At 42.3% G+C, this 18432-nt stretch overlaps 2 long non-coding RNA genes across 4 annotated transcripts in view; one reads left to right on the top strand and one right to left on the bottom strand.

Annotated features, from left to right (window-relative positions):
* LOC309353841 overlaps positions 1-11505 on the bottom strand; it is a 37190-nt gene extending 25685 nt beyond the window's left edge. The window contains exons 1-2 of the long non-coding RNA XR_014162057.1: positions 11466-11505; positions 10759-10808 (exon numbers count right to left, since the gene is read on the bottom strand). This is a non-coding gene — a long non-coding RNA (uncharacterized lncRNA). The remainder of the gene's footprint in view (positions 1-10758; positions 10809-11465) is intronic.
* Positions 11506-11514: 9 nt separating this feature from the next.
* On the top strand, positions 11515-17824 carry LOC309353839. Of its 3 annotated transcripts, none has more exons than XR_014162052.1 (4): positions 11515-11752; positions 13731-13834; positions 16158-16290; positions 17431-17824. It is a non-coding gene; the product is annotated as an uncharacterized lncRNA (long non-coding RNA). The 3 variants fall into 3 exon arrangements; XR_014162053.1 differs by having other exon boundaries at positions 11517-11752; positions 13764-13834; positions 17431-17823; XR_014162054.1 differs by having other exon boundaries at positions 11520-11701; positions 13764-13834; positions 17431-17823.
* The last annotated feature ends 608 nt before the right edge of the window (positions 17825-18432 follow it).

The following is an 18432-nucleotide window of genomic DNA, read 5'->3' as shown; positions in this document are numbered from 1 at the left end:
ATTACAGCTATTATGACTAGTACTCACTATTCAACATGAACAAATGTGTGGGCAAGAGTTCAGGAGAGGGGAGAACTTAAAGGAGTGGCAGCATTGTGCTTCATGTTGGCATGGCAACCCTTTTTCATTATGACAAACAACCATGTAGGTAAGCTAATACTGAAAGGCTCTTCCTCTCTGCTTTGTCTGTTGCATCCAGTCACCAAACAGGAGTTTGTGAAATGTGGTAAACGAGTCCATAACCCTTTACAGTCATCAAAGACTGACGTTTATTCAATAGAAAAAAGATATAGTAGCTTCCTGATAAAGTATGCCCCAAAGGAAGGAACCTTAATTTGAATTTATAAAGCAACCAATGTGATGGTTATGGGGGTGGGTAGTTGCTGTTTTTCCTTTGTTTCATAACTTTTTAAACTATTGAGGCATAGTCCAGACAGCGTAGGATTCTCCCCTACCTCCCTCTGTTCCATGCGTGATGACCCACCCCTTCCCCTGACTCAGGTGAAGCAGGTCATACTTGTGGAACTGCTGTATATTCCTCATGGCTCGCAAAAAGTCCAGCTGCTTCTCTTTATGTGTAGATATCTGTTAATTTATATTACCACGTGATTTCATACTCATGAGTTCCAAGTCCAGTACACTGCAAGTTACTCATTTTCTTAGCCATCTATTCTTCCAACTAAACCAATAGCCATTCGAAACATTTACGAACACCAAAGCTGCATTCATAGATGCATTTATCTGGGAATAAGCCCTGTAGAACTCAATAGGGCTTACTTCTGAGTAGACATTATAGGTCTGCACTGTAAATCACTTTGAAAACAGGAGGATATAAAAGTGATAAAATGCACATGGGCAACAGCATTTTTAAAAGGCAAACAGCATCATTGGAGTGTGTGTGTGAGACACACACACACAGAGAGAGAGAGAGAGAGAGAGAGAGAGGGAGGGAGAATGAATGGGATTGTAGCAAGCCTGGAGAGGGAATTTAAGCCTGTCCTTCTCTGAGGAAAATCATTTTTCTGAAGCTTGTATTGTGGGGAGAAGAATCTGTTCTTGGCTTTATTGAGGAATCACACACCCAGACAAACAGCAACTTCAGAGAAGAGATTTTCCTCCAGATCACAGCAGGGGGAAAAAGAATTAAACTCCTTCTTCATGATGACCCTGGTTCTGTTATTTGTTAGCCACCCCCCCACAATGGTGCAATTGGGGGGGGGGGCAAAACCCTGCAAGTTAGATGCAAAGACATATTTTTGTCACATCCAGTTTGTTCCACAGTCAATGAATGCCCAGAGCGGTGGCAATGCAGAGGTGACATAGTTATAAATATGATCAAGCTTTGGACCCTTAGAATCCCAAAGGCAGTAGTTCCAGGGTTATTACAGGGTTGCAAATCCCACAGCAGTCAAAAGTCTAACTCATATTCAATAATATTATCAAGAACATGCTGCTGGTATAGCCCCAAATTTTATATTCTGTTACTGTAGATTCTATTAATATCCACATACACAGAAAGCCTAGCCCAGGGCCAAAGTTATACTTTTTGCACAGTGTTTGCACTGGGAAATATTAAGCATTGCTTTGATTGTGGCGGCTAGAAGGTAACAGCACTGCTACTTCTACCCAGAGGTTTATTATCACACCTAATGAAACCATATAGTTCTGCTAATAGTTGACAGCTGGTAGTATAACTAGAATAGTGCAAAATGAAACTAATCCCACATAACCCCACTAAAATGCAAATATTGCCCAGATTAAGCACTTTTAAGATCAGCCGAATCTCATGAGTGCTTTATTTTGGCAAGCCAACAGGGAACAATCCTACATTAAGGCGGCACTCCTATATATATCTAGACTGCAATCCCAAACCCATTTACTAGGAAATAAGCCCCATTAAACTCAATGGGACTTATCTTTGTAGACTTTACAGGATTGCATTGAAGATTACCTGGTAAAAAAACTCCACCGAACACTGAGACTTGCTTTAAAGTAAAGATGCATGTCTTATTTATACTTGCAGGGGACAAAGTTACATTCAACTTAGAGTCAAACTAGATATGACTTTTATCAAATAGCTTTCATTACACCTTCACTGTATTGTCTTTAGTTCATGCTAAAAAAAAATTGTGTGAGAGTGTGTGTGTGTGTGTGTGTGTGTGCCAGCCAGCCTACCCAGGCAAGGAATTTTAGCAGCCATGTAATTTTAGCATACAATTTATGAGCACCCTTTGGGTTTGGTCAGTCAGCAAGTTACAAATCCACTGAGTGGTAGCATAGTCAAGACCGCATTTTACCAGCTTCTTTACAAGAATATCATGGGGCACCTTGTCAAATGCCTTGCTGAAATCAAGGTAGGCTACATCCACTGCGTTCCCTTCATCTACCAGGCTTGTAATTCTGTCAAAAAACGAGATCAGGTTAGTCTGACATGACTTATTTTTCAGAAATCCATGCTGACTATTGGTGATCACAGCATTCCTTTCTAGGAGCTCACAGACTGTTTGCTTAATGATCTGCTCCAGAATCCTCCCTAGTATTGATGTCAGACTGACTGGGCGGTAATTATTTGGGTCCTCTCTTTTCCCCTTTTTGAAAATAGGGACAACATTTGCCCTCCTCCAGTCTGCTGGGACTTCGCCTGTTCTCCAGGAAGCTGTGCATGTGTTTAAAAAAGGGGAATGTTAACTCTGCTGATTTTGTTGAACTTGTAAAGACAAGTTGGGATAGGATATCTTAGACAATATATCCTCCCCCACATCCCTAAACATTCCCACAGAAATGATATGTGATGATTCAGTTTCTTTATTTAATTTCATTTAATGAAAGAAATAATAGTAGTGTACTACTCTTTAAAATTGTCTGTAAATTATTTGTTTTATGTGCAACAGGTAGGATTTCCATGAATGGAAATAAGTCTGTTTATTCATGGAATACAGTGATACCTCGCAAGACGAAATTAATTCGTTCTGCGAGTTTTTTCATCTTGCGAATTTTTCGTCTTGCGAAGCACGGATTCCCATAGGAATGCATTGAAAAGAAAGAAAGAAAAGAGAGAGCAAGAGAGCGATAGCAAGCAATTTTTCCATAATATAATGGATTTTTGTATGTTATTTTCACTAACACAGTTATTTTAATGCAGTTTTCCCTGTTATATACATTTTTCAGACATTGGTTGTAAAAGTGTGTTACAAAATTCAAGTAAGTGCAAAATTTGAAAGATAGCTTTTTTCAGTTCACATAGGCGCAGATTTCATACATTCGCCTTTAAATGCATGTTGGATCGTATTTCTCCTCCATCCCACGTGTGTGTGTGTGTGTGTACACAATTGCAATCAGGTTCTCACAGAGGTAAAGGATTAATCCCCACCTCCCACAATGCCATGCATGGTCGCTAGCTCTTAATCAGAAAACAACAACACAACTGCAAAGAATGTGATATGTCACATGCAAAATACCCACACAGTAAAGATAGGAGCCATACCTCAGTACTATACTCGGGAGATGGAGAACCTGTGGCCAGTTATTAGCATGGTTAATGAACAGGGAGGTTGGGAGTTGTAAAGGATCATACATTACCCATCCTTGAGAAATGAGATAATATTCACTTTCTTTAATATGCTATCTATGTTACACACACACACACCCCGGAAACTGAATAAAGCCTACCATGTTAATGAAACACATTTTAAACACACACACACACACACACACACACACACACACAGCAAAGAAATAATTTGGAAGGCACACTGCCCCAAATATTGCTGAAGTCATCTTGGCCAGCCGTGGTAGTGAATTATGAAATGGCAGTCAGTGCTGCATTCAGAGCCCAGCCCTAGTGCCAGTCAGAATGGAAGGTGGTGGAGTAAGGGGGGAGGAAAAATGTATTGCAGGCTGGTGCAGTGGAGATGCCTGGACTGGGCCCATTCCTAGCAGCAGAGTCTGCTGAGTATCCTGCTGAACCAGCCCAGCCCAGCCCAGCCCCTCCCCACCTTTAAAATGCTACAACCAGCAGGGATGTCACTGGTGGTCATTTCCATCTACCACTTGAATAAGAGTGTTGGGATGTTCCTTCCCAGCTGGGCTTCTTCCATTCCATCCGAACTGCCTCCAGCACAGCAGAGTAGGGGCTAGGCTCACTCTGGTAATCCTAGAAGAACTGTTGAAGCAAATGTTTTGCAAATGAAACAATCCCCAGCAGGTGCCCTGTGCGAGGCAAACATTTGGTGCCCCCTCTGACAGTGCAATGGCACTTTCCCCCCTGGTGCCGTTGGGGCCACCCTCACTTAAATATAGTGCACCCACCTCACAGAACACCAATTCCACAAATTCCTACAAACTACCCCAAATTATCTTGTGGGGGATTTGTGTGAGAGAAAACCTAAAAAAATGGAGTCTCCAGCACCTCATAGCAATCGTCACAATTTTTGTGGTATTGGTGGGTAGGTTAGGCATTGGAAAAATGTGTTGTGTTGTCGAAGAGCTAGGTGTGGCCATCGCCTATGCCTTCCATTTTTTGGGTATTCCGTTAAAGGAATCTGGTGGTCGTGTATTCTGTCCGATGCCTGCTTGGCGGGAGGCCATGGCACGACCCTCGGTGACATCAGGGGAGAGCCTATAGTTGGATTAGCATCAACAGGCTCCACCTACTGGTGAATAAACCCTCCTTGTTTTAGACATCCAATGCCTAAGCCAATACCTTTTCACTGCTGTAATCAATAAAGTTGTGGCCTTTTCTTGCCCATTAACCTTATATCACATGTCCTTGTGTATTCATTCCACATTGCGGGGGTCGGGTCCTCGAACCACAATACTTTGGTTCTTAAACAAGGTGGTACTTCCTGTCAGCTACACACCCCTTAGACAACCCTACTCTTGAGGTACTCCAAGTAAAAGACCCAAGGGATCTCCACACCCCTCTTAACTGGTTTGAGAGTCTTCTCTTTTTGTAGAAGAATCTCTCCCTTCCTGACTGGAATGAGTCCTAAGTAGACTTTATTTTCACAGCTTTTACTTCTCCTGGCTCAGCCTCCCAGTTAATTCCTGGTTTATTACTCTTACAGGACACCACACACTGTCCTTCACACTAAGCTCAGAGACTCTTTTCTCTAGCTTCTGATATTTTCCTCACAGTGGATGTTTCTACCCAGAACTAACTCTCTCTCCTCTCACTCCCTAGCTCCCAACCTGACTCCTAACCTATCTCCCAACCTCTGTCCCAACCAACCATCTCTCAAGATCCTCTCCTTTTCAACTCCCTCTCCTGGAACCCTGGCCAATCAGAGGCTGCAATTTGTTACCTGATTGCTGGCAGGGAAAAAGAAAAATACTTGTAGACCCAACCTGCCCAGCAAAACAAACTTTTCCGTCACACCCCTGCCTCTCACCTTCCATTCTGCTCAATTCACCACGTCATAGTTGTGACGCCCTGTGTCACCCCCCTAGGCTCAGCGCCCAGTGCAGCAGAACCGGTCACACTGCCTTAAATCCACCTCTGTCCTCAGTTTTAATTGTAGATATCCACTTGAGAACATAATTCTTCAGCAGCTCTTAAAGCGTTTATGTGATTTCTCGATTGCTGATTGATTTGTTAATTATTGATGAAAAGGGTTTTTTCTAGTTGGAAATATTTATTTCATTAACTTAACAGATTTCATTCAATTTATATTGTATTTTTGTGTGCACGTATTTTACTTCTCGGGAAGGATGACACTGTGATAACATTGGCAATGACACTGAAGTGCCAAACAAGAAAAGGTTTGAGGGGAAAATGGGCAAGCTGAATAGGTAAGAAAATTCTGAAGGCTTGTCCTTGAAATAATCTTCTAGGTATTGTGTTGCCCATTCTGGGGTCGTTTTGGCTGTCTTCCCTAGAATTCAGGGCAAATTATTTGTAATTATTGGTACTAAGGCCCAAGAGGTGGAAGTCAGGAAGTGGGAGTTTGTGGAGGTGGAAAAATTACATCTCCACATTACAGATACTTAGAATTGTTCCAAGAAAAGAATAATCTCTGCGGTATGCCGTGTTAAAAAAAGGCCAGAAGTGATTATGTAAGAAAATGGATCCCACTGAATACAGATTAGCAGCATTAACTCTGGCTACACAAAGCAGAGGAGAGATCACAGGGCAGAAGAAGAAAAACCTGCATGCAGAGCTTGTGGGCATACATTAATTAAAGGTATTATCAATGTGTGCGCTTTAAAAGGACGGAGAAGTGAACATTTTGTGTTTAGCTCTGATTTGGACACTCCTCTGCCAGATAGATCTAGACTCAGTATTATTACAAAAAGGCATTTCAATCAAATATTTCATTTTGAGCCCCAATTTACCAGTCTCCCATACAATTAAATAAATAAATAAAACATTTAAATGTATGATTCTGCATAAAACATTATGGTGGGAGGGGGAGAGAGATAGTAGGCATATAGAAAAAGCAAGATTGCAACAATAGTGGAAGGGATATCCCCCCTCCAAAACACCTAATATCTATCTACCCTTTGGGAGCATTAAAAATAATACCAGGACCACAGATTTGGAACTGCAGAGTTCAGCTATGTGGCCCAGCTGCATAAATTAGATCTTCATCAGTTTGCCAGGCTTAGGGTTTCCAACTGGGTCTGCAACTGTGCCTTTAAACAGCAGCCTGACATGTAGAAATTCAACAGGTGAAGAAGCTCCCCCCCAACATTTATCTTCACAGTAGCAAAACCTTCACCGATTGAGTGAAGGTTACAGGACAGGGGAAGGACAATTAGAAAAGTAGTAGAAGTTGTCAGAAAGCTCCCCAGTTATAGAACGAGAGTGGAGGAGGTGAGGGGACAGAAATACAAATGGAAGGAGGAAAATGGAAGATGGATACCTGTTTGAATTTGTTGTGCAAATCATCCATTTCAAGGTGAAGTCAGCAGCACTGACATTCACACCAACCGAGAGAGAAAGGTTAATTAGAATCAGGGTAGGTACATGGCTTACCTATGAGGAGAAATGCAACCTCTTCCATAAAAAAAAATCTTCAAAATGGTTGTCAAAACCTTAGTGGGCTCAGTGGGATAGGGCTTCAACATCTGCTTTGATCTCAACTTTCAGCCAACACTGTTATTATACCTTTGTGTGAATTGTGTGAAGCACAAGCAATAATAATAATAATAATAATTTTGTCCATGACAGGGAATCCGTTGACACTCAGACTTGAGAATAAAGGCTTGCTAAGTATTTTCCCTCTAGACTTTTCATTTCTTGCTAGTCATCTTGACGTTTTTCACACTCAACAAGGAATAAATCAGACCTGCCCCATCCTCTAAACAATAAGCAGTTTTGATGTGAAGTGGAGAAATGATACTTTTTGACCTCTAAGGATTATAAAGTACAGGCACTGAGAATAAGTCATTCTCATTCAAGCCGTGTTCAAGTCTGCAGGCAAACTCAATTGCTCTGTATGGAAACTTCTCTGCCAGACTTTAAAACTGCCAAGATAAACCTACAGCCATGCTGTTCAGAAAAAGGAACATGCCGGAGATGGTGTCTAAAATGAGTCCTGAGCAGAGCCTTGGAAATAACCACATCTGAGCAGCTGCTATTAGAGAAGGGAAGCATGCATTATTGGACATAAAGAAAGATACGCCACAATTTTACTTTTTTGGCAAACAAAAATGGCAAAGCACTTCCTTGGCCAATGTTTCCCCTTTTATTTCCACGCTTCCTCCTCCCCCTGAAATCCATTATGTTTCACAAGACATATGACCAACAAGATTGCATCTGGCACTTTCCCCTTGACTATGACCACAAATTGCTATCTTATGAATCCACCAAAGACAGCCTCTGCTTTGATATTAAATATGGCTCTACTGACAGCATGACCAATTATTTCATAATCTAACAAGGCCGATTCCACCTCCATCCCCCACCCCGACCTGGCCTAAAGTCTCACAGAAAAGAGCTTTGTCAGAAACTGCCAATTTGGGTGCAAATCAGAATTCAAGAGGCATCTTAATGGTTCACAGAAAGAGGCAGTTACACTCCACTTAAGCCTTAACTTTGGATCTCAGACCCGTTCCCTGTAGGCTAATAGCGAACTGGTGCAAGACCTGTTACAGATAGGTAGCCGTGTTGGTCTGCCATAGTCAAAACAAAAAAAAAATTCCTTCCAGTAGCACCTTAAAGACCAACTAAGTTAGTTCTTGGTATGAGCTTTCGTGTGCATGCACACTTTGTATCTGAAGAAGTGTGCATGCACACGAAAGCTCATACCAAGAACTAACTTAGTTGGTCTTTAAGGTGCTACTGGAAGGAATTTTTTTTGTTTTGGTGCAAGACCTGGAAGTAGAGATAGTCATAAGTTGTTACAAGGAATTCAGTGGTTGGCTCAAGATTTAGCCATGTTGACTTCAACTGCTACACTCTGAAGTCTGGACAATCGAGCCCAGTGTATTTCTTTTCATTAGAATGTGCTCCCACAAATTATTGTTTCAAAGAGCAGTTTTCTTCTCATTGGAGAGAAAGCATAATGGAGCACAAGAACACAGGATGTAGGAGGATGCTTTATACTGAGCCAGACCATTTGTCTCAATACTGTCTACACGGACTGGCAGCAGCACCTCCAGATTTCTGACAGGATTCTCTGTTAGCTCTACTTGGGGATACCAGCAGTTGAACCAAGGACCTTTTGCCTAAAAAGCAGATGCTCTTGCACAGAGACAAGTCCCTTCCCTCCTTCTCCTGACCCCCCCTTGATCCCTCAACCCCCTTGCTTCTAGCACCTCCCAGCTCATCCCTTCTGCAGACTGCTCTTCAGTGTCCTACCACCACGAACAAGGATCTAAGTCGTAATGTTCTGTGGTCCTCCCTGAGGAATTATTTGGTGGGCAGCTCCCAGCTCTCTTCCTCATCCAACCAGTCCCTGATCATGAACCAAAATAATGTGGCTGACCTTGGGTATTCTGTACCTTGACTCTGAATGGTGGTGTCATTTGCTATTATGCCTCAAGCAGCAAAATGTCTTTGGCCATCCCTGTTTAGCCATGCCTTCTTTTAGATATTCCATTGCATTCCTGGAAGGAACTGGAAAGCAATCTCTTGTTTTATTTATATAAGAATTTTCACCCTGCCTTTCTGACATGTACACAAAGCGGCTTAGATCACCATTTCTCAAGAAAACCCCAGTATCAAGCCAAAATGCAGAACATGCAGACAATAAGGTCAAGAGCTGGCTCTCAGTGATCAGAAGACCTATGGGTAAAGGTCGGTTACATCAAGGGACCTGCTCAAGTCCTTCATCTTCAACTGTTCTCCAGTTGCCATCTGCCTCCAATGCTGCTGAAGAGGCCCTGAGTGGTGAAGAGGCCATGGAGGTAGAGATCTCTGAGCAGCAAAAAGTAGCCATGGAGGAAGAAGGGAGAAGAGAGGGTTTTGGCAGAGCAAATTGAAAACCAAAAAGAAAATGAAAACTTAACAGTTGAGATGCTAGTACTAGACCCAAGAGCAACTCTAGAATCTGAGGCCTCCATTGGCACTGCTCACAGCTCTGAAAACCTGAACGCTGGTCATGAAAGAGACACGCCAGGCAGAAATTTAGCAATAGAACATAAGAGAACAGAGACAGGCAGGCACAGATAAAATAATCTCTTCAGATGAAACATCAAAGCCAAAAACCACTAAAATAATTAGATGTAAAGAAAATGGAAGTAGAGTTTCTTGGTGATCTTGTCCTCTTTTTAAAATGAGAGACTGAACAACAGAGCAGGGGAAACCCTGGGCTCCATGGGACACAGTGCTCCATAATTTGGGTGTGGCAAGTGACAAGGTGCTCACTCTGGTCCCAGTCAAAAGAGCCTTCCCCACAGAGGAGACACAGAAAAGGGCCTCTACCTTGTTCAAGAAAGTGGTCTCTTAGGTATCTTGGACATTTTATGGCTTTAAAAGTCAACACCAACAATCTGAATTCTGCTTGGAAGCCAATAACCCGAAGACTGAGAGGAAGGGGTCTCTGTGTGTCTGTTTTTCTAGTAGGAAGGGTAGTGTCCATCATACATCATCTCCAAATGCCAAGATCCCAGTCAGCTTCAACTGCAATAAATGCACCTGTGGTGTTTCCATAGTTACTTGGAGGAGCTGCATAACCCTCAACCGTGACTGATCAAACCAGCAAGTTTCCCAACCACCCTTGCTGTAAGGAAGGTAGCCATGATGCATTCATGGCTGCTTGGGGATTTGAGCCTTGCAAGGCTCCCTTCTGAGCAACCACACTACTGCCTTTCCCACAAGTTGGTGCAGGAGGGCTTCTATGGAGGGGTGGGATAGAATATGGGCAACCGTAATTGTGGGCTTAGCTAGCAGGGCCAGACAAATATCGTACAGCTTGATAAAATATGTCTGCGACACATAACAGGCTGAGTAGATTAAAAGCCATAAACTTCTAAGCCTGATATAAAGAGGATCAATGTCCATTGTCAAGTAAGGTTACTCAAGTAACAGGGACATGCAGTCTATTGTGACATGTTCTCTCCTGGCTGACATGTCAGAGGCCTTTGTGGAGACTAGGGCTTTGTAAGGAGGTCTGAGGGAACTGAAGTGTTAGGGGAGATAGTCATAATCAGTGAGACCAAGGCAGTGAGGCTGAGCTAAACAGTATGTTAGTGAGGAATGTGATCTCTGGAGAACATTGGAGTGAGAGCAAGTTAGTGGCTGGAGGAGCAAGTTAGCGAGTGAGGGGCAGAGTTGAGACAAAACAACATTAAAATGTAACTAGAATTTTGTACTGTGCTTCTAAAATAGTTCAAATGCTTAGCAGGGGATCCTCTCATGCAAGCTATAACGGGCAAAAAAAGGGGGGGTTATCATCAAAACCTATCTAAATGACTCAAGTAAAACAGCTTGCATTTTGCCTTATGGGTATCATTAGAACATGACTATCTCTCAGTTTTGCTGGACTTCTGGACAGGATGTCCTCCGTGAGTTTCAACTCTTTGCTGCTTACACTGCCTTGTCATTTGCCCTCTCCACCTGTGGTCATGGACATTTTTAGTAAACACATTTCTTGCATGTCAGTTACCTTAATTATTTACGTGGTATCTACTCAGTTTTGAGAAGATAGCCAAAGAGTCCTACAATGGATGTCCCCTTCTGTGAATGGGGCCTACCAAGCTGTGTTTACAGCAGCCCAAGCAAGGTGAAATGGCTACATCTAGCCATTCTCTACATTCCCCACAATTCCTCAGGGTGATGCTTGACATTGGGGGGCATTTGTGATAAATTAAAATGTGATCTAGAGAGTCTGACATCCCGGAGCTACTCAAGAGTTTGAGGCCAGGAAAAAAAACAATTTAAGAGACAAGCATCAACAGATGGTTTCACTAAATCTCTCACTACTCAATTTCTTTGTTGCTTCCAGAATTTCAATTCATACCACACATCTCCACTGTTTGTGCACTTCCCAAGTTTGACAAAATGTCTCCCACACACTCACACAATGTGCAGCCTGAGTGGCGCAGTGATGACGGAATGCTGGCATAGCAAAATTCTTGACAGTTTAAATTCAAAAACTGACAGTTTGAAACACATATGCGTCTTTAACTGTCTTTAGTAAGAATGGGAATCTCATATGAAACAAAAATATGGAAACACATTAGTATGTGTTGTTGTTTTTGTAAAAGGCCTATAGGCAGAACCACAACAGAGAATGTGCCCAGGTTTAACTTCTGGGTAAGAACAGGCAGAATGATGTGGCAGTGAGGATGAGAAAATGGGGTTTCTGTGAGTGAACTTTGGGTACGAAAGAGAGAACTGAGAGAACAGGATGCTAGACTAGATGGGTCTATGGACTGATCCAGGAATGGCCTGTTTATGTTCCTATGAGCCAAGAGGAACTAGACCCTAATGTATGGACATTAATTCTCTGCCTTTAATCACATCACTAAAACGGATATGCAGTATTATTCAAAAGGATATTTTGGAAGCTACTGAAATCCTTTCTTTCGCCATTGAGCTTTTTCAATAAGTGTGTTATTTTTACACACTGCCCTCCAGTAATTTATTGTGGTGTTCCCCTTCCCTTCCCTTTAGGGATTTGGGATGCAGGGAGGAACACAGGTAAAAGTTTTCACAGATTCAGGCAACATATAGAAGAATTACAGAAGCACTGGCTGCTCAGTCATATGCATAAGTTCAGTTAATTAATTCCAAGCAAAGTTCATGATTATTTATCAACAGTTCTTACCTGGAATCCCTGCTGAATCATTCATACATTTATGTAAGATTTGAACAACCTTTACTGATTCACATTGAACCTTGAGGGCTTTTCAAACACTGAGGTCCAGAACATGATCAATCAATGAAGTGGTATGCAATATTGCAACCTTATTTAATGAGACCAAGTTACATTAGTTGATGGGGAGAAAGAGCAAGCTATCAGAAGTGCAGGACGAAAATGATGTGGACTGAAACATTACATAGGGATGGAGAGGTGGGATGCAGTTGCAAGGGGACAGGTGCCTTTTTCTTCCCAAGGGTCAAATGTCTTTGTCAGGAAGCTTTCAGGGGTCACAAGGTGGACAAGGCAAAAGGCATAACATAAGAAGTGCCCTATTGGATCAGGCCAATGGCCCATCTAGTCCAGCATCCTGTTCCCACAGTGGCCACCCAGATGCCTATAGGAAGCCTGCAAGTTGGACATGAGCACAACAGCGCTCTGCCCACCTGCAGTTCCCAGCACCTGGTATTCAGAGGTGTACTGCCTCTGACAGTGGCAGTAGAGCACAGCCATTGTAGCTAGGAGCTGTCCTCCATGAATCTGTCTAATCCTCTTTTAAAGCCACTCAAGTTGGTGGTTATCACTGCCTCCTGTGGGAGTGGGTTCCATAGTTTAACTATGTGCTGTGCAATGCAGCAAAGAACACAGATACAAGTGGACAGAAAAAAATGTTTATGATTCTTATCTTTGTACAGTAGCCTCCACCCCAGCCACACAAAAACCAGAACTTTTTGCACACACAATTGTATCTTTCCATCCTCCATACAAGCAAGAAATGGCATTGTTACAGCTCAAGGACACATTCCAGCAGGGGTAATTGCGTACTCCAGGAGGGTGAAGAGCAGGGCTTCTGAGATGTGTGGCCTCAGGAGAGTCCCAAGGGTCAGACATAGAGGCCTAGAGGGCTGCATTTGGCCTACACTTCCATGGTTCTGCCATAATGTAACAGGGAAGAAATTAAGATAAAGTCATGACTCTTGCATCTAGTAGTGATCTGTACACCAAAGCAGAAAGACTATAGGGGCACCAGTTGGGGAGCTAGGTTTGGGTCAGGGCTCAGAGCTGAGTGCAGAAGATGGAGAGACCATTGCACCTGAAGTGGTTGGACAAGAACTCTCAGAAGAACCTCCCAGATCACCATGGCCTATAAGGACAGAGCCTGCACCCTCATGGACACCTTTCCCTGAGCCTGAAGAACCAGGTGCTCACCACCACCCAACACCAGTCTGGTAGCACTGGGATGGGTGGTTCCCCTTTCCCCATGATTTCTTCACTCTAAGTTGCTCTCACTGAGTTTCAAATGCATATATGCACTCAGTAAAGATCTAGGAAGCGTTATGAATCAGGCTTACAAATAAGTGTTCTGCCTGCTGTAGCCATCAAAAAGAAAAATAATGTTGTGACAATTAGGAAAGTTGCAGGGAGTAATTCATAAATCATCGTAATAGCTCTGCATAGGCTAATGACGCGTTTTATCTCCAGTAATGTATACAGTGTTGGTTCTCCCAATTCAAGGAGGAAGGTTTTACCAAAGCAAGATGGTTCAGGGTTTGCAAAGTGGCACAGAGAAAATGTAAACAACCTTGGTAAGTTAATTCTGAATTATGGTGTGCTGCATTTAGAAAGCAATATGAAAATAGTGAATACTTAAGCCCTGACTCTTAATTCTGACTTCATTAATGTTTCTGATTGTTTATTTCTCTTCATAATGAAGAGATTCTTTTAGCAAAGAATAAACAACAATGCTCATAAAAGAATACATCAGCATCTAAAAATAGCTACATTTTTCTAGTGAATACAAGCCATCTCTGTAGAACACAACGGGTTGCCTCTGCTTCTGTCAACATGAGAGTATTTTATTGTCTTTGCAATATAAGCTGGCATGTACTTATACATGACATTGAGACAGGAAGGTCACTGCTTGCTATAAAGCCACAGAGAAAGTCACAGAAGTCAAGACAGGAAGGAAAGCCTCAGAGTGTTAAGGCTGACTTACATGAACAATTCCTGTGCTTCTGCATGTAGCTTGATGGCTGGGATTGTGTACATGTGCTGAAAACAATCACACCATGTTTAGGAAGTGTCAGTTTCCTGTATGGATCCCAGCCCAAGATCAGAACCCCAACACTGCAACGTACAAATACTTTTTTAAAAGTGGGGGTATTAGAAATATGTTGAAATACTGTTTGGCAAACCAGACCCAAGATGATGATGATTTATTAACTTTGTATACCACCATTCATCTAAAGATCACAAGGCAGTTCACATCATAAAAGTACAATATGAGAACACAAAATACATAATAAAACAAAAATAAAACAATAACCCCCCAAGCACATTTAAAAGACCATAGAACCAGCCAAGGGCTTAGTTATAAAGAAACATTTTCACCTGGTGCCAAAAGATATGTAATGAAAGCACTGGGAAAGCCTCCCTTGGGAAAAAACTTCACAAACAGTGAGCCTCTGGGCCTCTCATGGAAGAAGCAAACAAAAATGGGCCTCACGTGATGATCGCAGGGTCTGAGATGGTTCATATGGGAAGAGGCAATCCTTGAGGTATTGTGGTCCTGAGCAATTTAAGGCTTTCTAGGTAAAAACCAGCACTTTGAATTGGGCAGTAAGACTAGGATTGGTGTAATATGCTCAAACTGTCTTACCTCGGTGAGCAACCTAGCCTCTGAATTCTGCACCAGCCGAAGTTCCAAAACTGACTTCAGAGTATCCCTATGTATAACACATTGCAGTAATCTAACCTCTGGGTTACCAGAGCATAGACAACAGAAGTTCAGCTATCCCTGTCCAGACAGGGGTGCAGCTGAGCCACCAGCCAAAGCTGATGGAAGCCATTCTGTGCTACTGAGGCCAACCAAGCCTCAAACGATAGCAAAGGATTCAGAAGTAGCCTCAAACGACATACCCACTACTTCAGAGGGAGTGTAACCTTATCAAAAGCAGGCAACCTCATGTCTATCCAGTTGAGGGAACCACTCACTAACAGTACTTCTGTCTTATCAGTTTCTTGACTCTCGTCCAGTCTATTACTAAGGCAAGATAAGTTCAGCACATCCACTGCCACACCAGCAGATGTAAAAGATAAGAAGAGCTGTATGTCATCAGCATATTTCTGGCAAAGTACTCCAAAACTCCAGATAATTCCATCCAACAGTTTCATTTAGATGTTAAACAGCACAGGATAAAACTGAGGAACCCCACATTGAAGGCTCCTTGGGACTGAAGATCACTCCCCAAGCATCACCCTCTGTACAGGACAATCCAGTAAGACCAGAACCATCACAAAGCTGTGCCCCCACCCATAATTCAAGGCAACCATTCCAGAAGGCTACTATGGTTGATGGTATCAAAAGTCACCAAGAGGTCAAGGAGAATTAACAGGGGAACATTTCCCCTGTCCCTCTCCCAGCAGAGGTCAGCATACAGGGCAACCAAAGCAGTTTCTGTGCCAAAGCTAGGCCCAAAGCCTGACTGAATTGGATCTAGAAAATCAGTTTCCTCAAAGAGGTCCTGGATCTGGTCTGTGACCAGTCATGCAAGAACCATGCCCGAGAAAAGGGAAATTGACAACTGGTTGGTAATTCTTTAGATTTCCCTTCTCTAAAGACCACTGCACAAATATTAGAGACACTGGATCCATTAAAAGGAAAGACAAATTCACTGTCATACTGGCCAAGTTTTCAAAAAGTAAATTAGAAATTCCTTATCAGCATCTCAGAATAAAACGTCTAAGTTGTTATTCTCCATTTTTTATGTACAGGGAGATATATATTTTTAAGGGGCATTAGTATCTGCAAATATCACTTGTTGTTTATAATATTATTGTTCCAAAAAAGGCATACCTCATGGCTTCCCCAAATGTGTGTTTTGGCATTTAGCAGCCTTTGGCATTTAGCAGCCTCCCTGGAGATGACTAACAGAAGAACCTATTGGCCTCTGCCATTAGCCTTTTCTGTCCAGAATTCTCCAAGGCCAAGGGGAAGTATCTGTGGCATCAAGAACTTCCTGTACAGGATGCCTCCAAGAAAGTGAGTCACTGGAAAAAATCAATAAGGTCATTGCTGCCACAAATGTTTGGGCACGTAGCCAATTTAGTGCCCTTTTACCACCAAGGGTAAATGGATAATGATGGGTTGGCATAGGCTGAGCAGGAAGGGGAAGAGGAAAGACTGGGTGACAGGCTCCCTCCCATTCTAAGAAGCCAATATTACCTGGGTAAGACACTATAGGTACTTGCAGGTGACCAGTTTATTGAGTAGACAGTGTTAGCTATTTAATGAGTATTTATTCTGCTTTGTTTGTGGGGGAGTTAGATGACATTGTTTCCAAGCAAGTGTTATCCTATACATCAAGTGTATTTTCCTGTCACTTTCCTCACTTCAAAAAATTCAGTTTTGGGAGAAGAGAGTTTGTTGCACATGACCTCCCAATCAACTATGATCGTGAAACATGAATTTTCCAGTATTTGATTGAATACCACCTGGAAATAGCAACTGTCTGGAAACATCATTGGTGCCTATTGAACAATACAATTAAGAATCTGTGTGGGGACCCCTGGTTTTCTTGTTTTATCTTCTGCTTTGTTTTTACAATCAAACAGTGTATAAATTCTATGAAATAAATAAATACATAAAAAAATAGAAATGCTCCCATGTGGCAGCTCACTGGCACGGCCAAAGCACAAATGAATAAATACCCATAGACTAAGCAAAAAAAATTGTCTAGGTGAAAAAGAAACACACATTTCTTGTGTTGTGAAATTGCTTCAAGATGCTTCATAGGAAGTGATCCATAAATAATAATAAAATAAAATAACAATGATGGTGATGATGTTATAAAGACAAGCTTTCCTGGCACCTAAAATGGAGTTTTGCCCTATGCCCTTTGAAAATGGAAGCCAATAATGTCAAGCTGACCACACCTTTGCAGCCATAGTCAATGTAAATCACAGGTTAATCTCAGTTCCATATGAGACTAATGGATTTGGGCAAGAACACTTTCTTTTAGTTAAGCAAGTTAATGCTTCACAGGTTTTTCAGCTGAAAGCCCATCTGGGATTGTTTGTGTAAAGAGATGAGATGTGTGGATAGTGCCAAAGATCAATACAGTGAGGAGGGAATTATCAGACAACTAACCAGCATATTGCTATTTTGTGCTTTTTTCCCCAGGGCTGCATATTTGTCTCTGCAATCTTTGGTGAAATTGTTTTTTTCAAAAGCAAACTATCTGTAATCTCTGTGATGTAACCTATGTAATTCAGAGATTCATACATGTTGCATATATTATAGTGCACAGTGGGAAGTGGAATAAAAGACTTTCTTGTTCAATTGTGTGATACTGTAAAGACTGGGACATAAAGGAAAAGTAAGCCGTGGTCTTCAGTGTAGCTATGCATGAACCTGCCATAAAACTGGGTCACCACAAGCAGCCCCCGCTTGGCTGACATTTCCTTTTAAAGCACAAACTGAATGTAATACAATAATATGGTGCATGCTATGGAAAGGCATCGAATGCGTTCAGCTAAATTAAGCATATGTTTCCCCCCCCCCCGTTTCTTCTCCTAGCAACATGCATCACAATACATACCACCATATTATTAAGTGTGGTGGTAGCCCCATCCCATAGCAAATGTGGTTGCCTTGCCTGGGATCACAGGAGTACATGTGTCAACGTGGTTTCTAAGAAATAAGTGAGAGAACAGTTGGAGGCAGAAATGCTTCTGAATACCACTTCCTGAAAACCATGGGAGGGGAGGGTGCTCTTGTGCTTATGCTCTGCTCCCTGGTTTCCCACAGGCATCCGGCTGGCCACTGTGAGAACAGGATGCTGGAATAGATGGGCCATTGGTGTCACCCAGCAGGCTGTTATTACATTAACGTGGCTTTCACAACACATTTTTCTTCAAGGGAAACTGTGAAATCATGTTGATTCATTTGCTTACATTTCCACCCTGCCTTTGTTCTACACAGAGTCGAATGTGGTTCCCAGGTGGTCACCCACCCAAGCAGACGCAGACCTCCTTAGCTTCGGCAAAGTGGTGGCCTCCTATGCCTTTAGACAATACCCTGGGACAAACACATGCTGATAAAGACTGCACTCACATCATATAGAGAAAGTGATGTATGCAAGTTACAGTGAGCTCTGTTCACAGGTAGTTACTAAAGGTAGAC

The sequence above is a fragment of the Podarcis melisellensis genome (assembly GCF_964234715.1).
Source record: "Podarcis melisellensis genome assembly, chromosome: 12".
NCBI lineage: Eukaryota > Metazoa > Chordata > Lepidosauria > Squamata > Lacertidae > Podarcis > Podarcis melisellensis.
Note: the sequence above shows the minus strand (reverse complement) of the source record. Positions and strands in the feature narration are given on the sequence as shown.